The sequence below is a fragment of the Colletes latitarsis genome, unplaced genomic scaffold (genome assembly GCF_051014445.1).
Source record: "Colletes latitarsis isolate SP2378_abdomen unplaced genomic scaffold, iyColLati1 scaffold0002, whole genome shotgun sequence".
NCBI lineage: Eukaryota > Metazoa > Arthropoda > Insecta > Hymenoptera > Colletidae > Colletes > Colletes latitarsis.
The window spans coordinates 21301076-21309172 of record NW_027488365.1 but is presented as its reverse complement, the minus strand read 5'-3'; positions in this window follow the sequence as shown (position 1 = coordinate 21309172).

Below are 8097 nucleotides of genomic sequence, written 5' to 3'. Positions count from 1 at the left end.
TATTTTCTGGTTTGGATCACATAGTAATGTGGTACCACACTGAAACAGTCGATTAAACCAGGTTTCGATCAATATTTTTGAGGATAACGCATGTTAGGTCTAGGTTAGGCCTGGGATTTTCACTCATCAGGCTCATACTTTCGCATTCTTCACATACTTGTTGAACGGATCCTGGGTTTTTTCTGGTTTGGATCACGTAGTAATGTGGTACCACACTGAAACAGTCGATTGAACCTGGTTTCGATCAGTATTTTAGAGAATAATTCATGTTAGGTCTAGGTTAGGTCTGGGATTTGCTCTCATCAGGCTCATACTTTCGCACACTTCACATACTCGTTGAACAGATCCTGGGTTTTTTCTGGTTTGGATCACATCGTAATGTGGTACCACACTGAAACAGTCGATGGAACCTGGTTTCGATCAATATTTTAGAGGATAACGCAACATAAGTCTGGGATAGGTCTGGGATTTGACCTCATCAGACTCATACTTTCGCGTTTTTCACATACTTGTTGAAGAGATCCTGGGTTTTTTCTGGTTTGGATCACGTAGTAATGTAGCACCACACTGAAACAGTCAATTAAACCTGGTTTCGATCAATATTTTAGAGAATAATTCATGTTAGGTCTAGGTTAGGTCTGGGATTTGCTCTCATCAGGCTCATTCTTTCGCATATTTCTCATACTTGATGGCTAGATCCTGGGCTTTTTCTGGATTGCATCACGTAGTAATGAAGTACCACACTGAAACAGTCCACTAAACCTGCTTGCGATCAATATTTTAGAGGATAACGCATGTTAGGACTGGGTTAGGTCTAGGATTTGCTCTCATCAGGCTCATTCTTTCGCATATTTCTCATACTTGATGGCTAGATCCTGGACTTTTTCTGGATTGCATCACGTAGTAATGTGGTACCACACTGAAACATTCAATTAAACCTGGTCTTGATAAATATTTTAGAGGATAACGTATGTTAGGTCTGGGTTAGGTCTAGGATTTGCCCTCATCAGGATCATACTTTCGCATATTTCTTGATAAATATTTTAGAGGATAACGCATGTTAGGTCTGGGATAGGTCTGGGATTTGCCCTCATCAGACTCATACTTTCGCACACTTCACATACTCGTTGAACAGATCCTGGGTTATTTTCTGGTTTGGATCACATAGTAATGTGGTACCACACTGAAACAGTCGATTAAACCAGGTTTCGATCAATATTTTTGAGGATAACGCTTGTTAGGTCTAGGTTAGGCCTGGGATTTTCACTCATCAGACTCATACTTTCGTATTCTTCTCATACTTGTTGAACGGATCCTGGGTTTTTCTGGTTTGGATCACGTAGTAATGTGGTACCACACTGAAACAGTCAATTAAACCTGGTCTTGATAAATATTTTAGAGGATAACGCATGTTAGGTCTGGGTTAGGTCTAGGATTTGCCCTCGTCAGGCTCATACTTTCGCATATTTCTCATACTTCATGGCTAGATCCTGGGCTATTTCTGGATTGTGTCACGTAGTAATGTGGTACCACACTGAAACAGTCAATTAAACCTGGTTTTGATCAATATCATAGAGAATAATTCATGTTAGGTCTAGGTTAGGTCTGGGATTTGCCCTCATCAGGCTCATACTTTCGCATATTTCTCATACTTCATAGCTGGATCCTGGGCTATTTCTGGATTGGATCATGTAGTAATGTGGTACCACACTGAGACAGTCAATTAAACCTGGTCTTGATAAATATTTTAGAGGATAACGCATGTTAGGTCTAGGTTAGGTCTGGGATTTTCACTCATCAGACTCATACTTTCGCATTCTTCACATACTTGTTGAACGGATCATGGGTTTTCTCTGGTTTGGATCACGTAGTAATGTGGGACCACACTGAAACAATCAATTAAACCTGGTCTTGATAAATATTTTAGAGGATAACGCATGTTAGGTCTGGGATAGGTCTGGGATTTGCCCTCATCAGACTCATACTTTCGCACACTTCACATACTCGTTGAACAGATCCTGGGTTATTTTCTGGTTTGGATCACATAGTAATGTGGTACCACACTGAAACAGTCGATTAAACCAGGTTTCGATCAATATTTTTGAGGATAACGCTTGTTAGGTCTAGGTTAGGCCTGGGATTTTCACTCATCAGACTCATACTTTCGTATTCTTCTCATACTTGTTGAACGGATCCTGGGTTTTTTCTGGTTTGGATCACGTAGTAATGTGGTACCACACTGAAACAGTCAATTAAACCTGGTTTTGATGAATATTTTAGAGAATAATTCATGTTAGGTCTAGGTTAGGTCTGGGATTTGCTCTCATCAGGCTCTTTCTTTCGCATATTTCTCATACTTGATGGCTAGATCCTGGGCTTTTTCTGGATTGCATAACGTAGTAATGAAGTACAACATTGAAACAGTCAATTAAACCTGGATTCCATCAATATCTTAGAGGACAACGCAACATAAGTCTGGGATAGGTCTGGGATTTGACCTCATCAGACTCATACTTTCGCTGTTTTCACATACTTGTTGAACAGATCCTGGGTTATTTTCTGGATTGGGTGACGTAGTAGTGTGGTACCACACTGAAAGAGTCGATTAAACCTGGTTTCGATCAATATTTTTGAGGATAACGCATGTTAGGTCTAGGTTAGGCCTGGGATTTTCACTCATCAGACACTTACTTTCGCATTCTTCACATACTTGTTGAACGGATCCTGGGTTTTTTCTGGTTTGGATCACGTAGTAATGTGTGACCACACGGAAACAGTCAATTAAACCTGATTTCGATCAATATATTAGAGAATAATTCATGTTAGGTCTAGGTTAGGTCTGGGATTTGCTCTCATCAGGCTCATTCTTTCGCATATTTCTCATACTTGATGGCTAGATCCTGGGCTTTTTCTGGATTGCATAACGGAGTAATGAAGTACAACACTGAAACAGTCAATTAAACCTGGATTCCATCAATATCTTAGAGGACAACGCAAGTTAGGTCTGGGATAGGTCTGGGATTTGCCCACATCAGGCTCATACTTTCGCGTTTTTCACATACTCGTTGAACAGATCCTGGGTTATTTTCTGGTTTGGATCGCATAGTAATGTGTTAACACACTGAAACAGTCGATTAAACCAGTTTTCGATCAATATTTTTGAGGATAACGCATGTTTGGTCTAGGTTAGGCCTGGGATTTTCACTCATCAGTCTCATACTTTCGCATTCTTCTCATACTTGTTGAACGGATCCTGGGTTTTTTCTGGTTTGGATCACGTAGTAATGTGGTACCACACTGAAACAGTCGATTGAACCTGGTTTCGATCAGTATTTTAGACGATAACGCAACATAAGTCTGGGATAAGTCTGGGATTTGACCTCATCAGACTCATACTTTCGCTGTTTTCACATACTTGTTGAACAGATCCTGGGTTATTTTCTGGATTGGGTGACGTAGTAGTGTGGTACCACACTGAAACAGTCCATTAAGCCTGGTTTGGATCAATATTTTAGAGGATAACGCATGTTAGGTCTAGGTTAGGTCTGGGATTTGCCCTCATCTGGCTCGTACTTTCGCACTTTTCGCATACTTGTTGGCCAGATCCTGGGCTTTTTCTGGCTTGGATCACCTAATAATGTGGTAACACACTGTCAATAAAAGCTGGTTCCGAATAGTATTTTAGAGGATAACGCTGGTTATGTCTGGGTTAGTTCTGGTATTTGCAATCATCGGGGTCATACTTACGCGTTTTTCGCATACTCGTTGGGCAGATCCGGGGTTTTTTCTGGTTTGGATAACGTAGTAATGTGGTGCCACACTGAAACACTCAATAAAAGCTGGCTCCGATTAATAGTTTGGAGGATAACGCTGGTTACCTTTGGGATAGTTCTGGTATTTGCACTCATCTGGCTCGTACTTTCGCATTTTTCGCATACTTGCTGGCCAGATCCAGGGCTTTTTCTTGTTTGGATCATGTAGTAATGCGGTACCACACCGTAACAGTCAATTAAGCCTGTTTACGATTAACATTTTAGAGGATAACGCCGGTTATGTCTCGGTTTGGTCTGGTATTAGCAATCATCTGGCTCGTACTTTCGCATTTTTCGCATACTTGTTGGGCTGATCCTGGCCTTTTTCTGTCTTGGACCACGTAGTAATGCGGTACCACACCGAAACAGTCAATCAAACCTGGTTGCGATTAATATTTTAGAGGAAAACGCCGGTTATGTCTCGGTTAGGTCGTGGATTTGTCCTCATATGGCTCGTACTTTCGCATTTTTCGCATACTTGTTGGCCAGATCCTGGCCTTTTTCTGGGTTGGATCACGTAGTTATGCGGTACCACACCGAAACAGTCATTTAAACCTGGTTTTGATCAATATTTTAGAGAATAATTCATGTTAGGTCTAGGTTAGGTCTGGGATTTGCTCTCATCAGGCTCATTCTATCGCATATTTCTCAAACTTGATGGCTAGATCCTGGGCTTTTTCTGGATTGCATAACGTAGTAATGAAGTACAACACTGAAACAGTCAATTAAACCTGGATTCCATCAATATCTTAGAGGACAACGCAAGTTAGGTCTGGGATAGGTCTGGGATTTGCCCACATCAGGCTCATACATTCGCGTTTTTCACATACTCGTTGAACAGATCCTGGGTTATTTTCTGGTTTGGATCGCATAGTAATGTGGTACCACACTGAAACAGTCGATTAAACCAGGTTTCGATGAATATTTTTGAGGATAACGCATGTTAGGTCTAGGTTAGGCCTGGGATTTTCACTCATCAGACTCATTCTTTCGCATATTTCTCATACTTGATGGCTAGATCCTGGGCTTTTTCTGGATTGCATCTCGTAGTAATGAAGTGCAACACTGAAACAGTCAATTAAACCTGGTTTCCATCGATATCTTAGAGGACAACGCAAGTTAGGTCTGGGATAGGTCCGGGACTTGCCCTCATCACGCTCATACTTTCGCGTTTTTGACATACTTGTTGAACAGATCCTGGGTTTTTTCTGGTTTGGATCACGTAGTAATGTGGTACCACACTGAAACAGTCGATTGAACCTGGTTTCGATCAGCATTTTAGAGGATAACGCAACATAAGTCTGGGATAGGTCTGGGATTTGACCTCATCAGACTCATACTTTCGCGTTTTTCACATACTTGTTGAAGAGATCCTGGGTTTTTTCTGGTTTGGATCACGTAGTAGTGTGGTACCACACTGAAACAGTCCATTAAACCTGGTTTGGATCAATATTTTAGAGGATAACGCATGTTAGGTCTAGGTTAGGTCTGGGATTTTCACTCATCAGACTCATACTTTCGCATTCTTCACGTACTTGTTGAACGGATCCTGGGTTTTTTCTAGTTTGGATCACGTAGTAATGTGGGTCCACACTGAAACAATGAATTAAACCTGGTCTTGATAAATATTTTAGAGGATAACGCATGTTAGGTCTGGGATAGTTCTGGGATTTGCCCTCATCAGACTCATACTTTCGCACACTTCACATACTCATTGAACAGATCCTGGGTTTTTTCTGGTTTGGATCACGTAGTAATGTGGTACCACACTGAAACAGTCGATGAAACCTGGTTTCGATCAATATTTTAGAGGATAACGCAAGTTAAGTCTGGGATTGGTCTGGGATTTGACCTCATCAGACTCATACTTTCGCACACTTCACATACTCGTTGAACAGATCCTGGGTTATTTTCTGGTTTGGATCACGTAGTAATGTGGTACCACACTGAAACAGTCGATTGAACCTGGTTTCGATCAGTATTTTAGAGGATAACGCAACATAAGTCTGGGATAGGTCTGGGATTTGACCTCATCAGACTCATACTTTCGCGTTTTTCACATACTTGTTGAAGAGATCCTGGGTTTTTTTCTGGTTTGGATCGCATAGTAATGTGTTATCACACTGAAACTGTCGATTAAACCAGGTTTCGATCAATATTTTTGAGGATAACGCATGTTAGGTCTAGGTTACGCCTGGGATTTGCACTCATCAGTCTCATACTTTCGCATTCTTCTCGTACTTATTGAACGGATCCTGGGTTATTTTCTGGTTTGGATCACATAGTAATGTGGTACCACACTGAAACAGTCGATTAAACCAGGTTTCGATCAATATTTTTGAGGATAACGCATGTTAGGTCTAGGTTAGGCCTGGGATTTTCACTCATCAGACTCATAATTTCGTATTCTTCTCATACTTGTTGAACGGATCCTGGGTTTTTTCTGGTTTGGATCACGTAGTAATGTGGTACCACACTGAAACAGTCATTTAAACCTGGTTTTGATCAATATTTTAGAGAATAATTCATGTTAGGTCTAGGTTAGGTCTGGGATTTGCTCTCATCAGGCTCATTCTATCGCATATTTCTCATACTTGATGGCTAGATCCTGGGCTTTTTCTGGATTGCATAACGTAGTAATGAAGTACAACACTGAAACAGTCAATTAAACCTGGATTCCATCAATATCTTAGAGGACAACGCAAGTTAGGTCTGGGATAGGTCTGGGATTTGCCCACATCAGGCTCATACATTCGCGTTTTTCACATACTCGTTGAACAGATCCTGGGTTATTTTCTGGTTTGGATCGCATAGTAATGTGGTACCACACTGAAACAGTCGATTAAACCAGGTTTCGATCAATATTTTTTAGGATAACGCATGTTAGGTCTAGGTTAGGCCTGGGATTTTCACTCATCAGACTCATTCTTTCGCATATTTCTCATACTTGATGGCTAGATCCTGGGCTTTTTCTGGATTGCATCTCGTAGTAATGAAGTGCAACACTGAAACAGTCAATTAAACCTGGTTTCCATCAATATCTTAGAGGACAACGCAAGTTAGGTCTGGGATAGGTCTGGGACTTGCCCTCATCACGCTCATACTTTCGCGTTTTTGACATACTTGTTGAACAGATCCTGGGTTTTTTCTGGTTTGGATCATGTAGTAGTGTGGTACCACACTGAAACAGTCCATTAAACCTGGTTTGGATCAATATTTTAGAGGATAACGCATGTTAGGTCTAGGTTAGGTCTGGGATTTTCACTCATCAGACTCATACTTTCGCATTCTTCACATACTTGTTGAACGGATCCTGGGTTTTTTCTGGTTTGGATCACGTAGTAATGTGGTACCACACTGAAACAGTCGATTGAACCTGGTTTCGATCAGCATTTTAGAGGATAACGCAACATAAGTCTGGGATAGGTCTGGGATTTGACCTCATCAGACTCATACTTTCGCGTTTTTCACATACTTGTTGAAGAGATCCTGGGTTTTTTCTGGTTTGGATCACGTAGTAGTGTGGTACCACACTGAAACAGTCCATTAAACCTGGTTTGGATCAATATTTTAGAGGATAACGCATGTTAGGTCTAGGTTAGGTCTGGGATTTTCACTGATCAGACTCATACTTTCGCATTCTTCACATACTTGTTGAACGGATCCTGGGTTTTTTCTAGTTTGGAACACGTAGTAATGTGGGTCCACACTGAAACAATCAATAAAACCTGGTCTTGATAAATATTTTAGAGGATAACGCATGTTAGGTCTGGGATAGTTCTGGGATTTGCCCTCATCAGACTCATACTTTCGCACACTTCACATACTCATTGAACAGATCCTGGGTTTTTTCTGGTTTGGATCACGTAGTAATGTGGTACCACACTGAAACAGTCGATGAAACCTGGTTCGATCAATATTTTTGAGGACAACGCATGTTAGGTGTAGGTTAGGCCTGGGATTTTCACTCATCAGGCTCATACTTTCGCATTCTTCACATACTTGTTGAACGGATCCTGGGTTTTTTCTGGTTTGGATCACGTAGTAATGTGGTACCACACTGAAACAGTCGATTGAACCTGGTTTCGATCAGTATTTTAGAGGATAACGCAACATAAGTCTGGGATAGGTCTGGGATTTGACCTCATCAGACTCATACTTTCGCGTTTTTCACATACTTGTTGAAGAGATCCTGGGTTTTTTCTGGTTTGGATCGCATAGTAATGTGTTACCACACTGAAACAGTCGATTAAACCAGGTTTCGATCAATATTTTTGAGGATAAC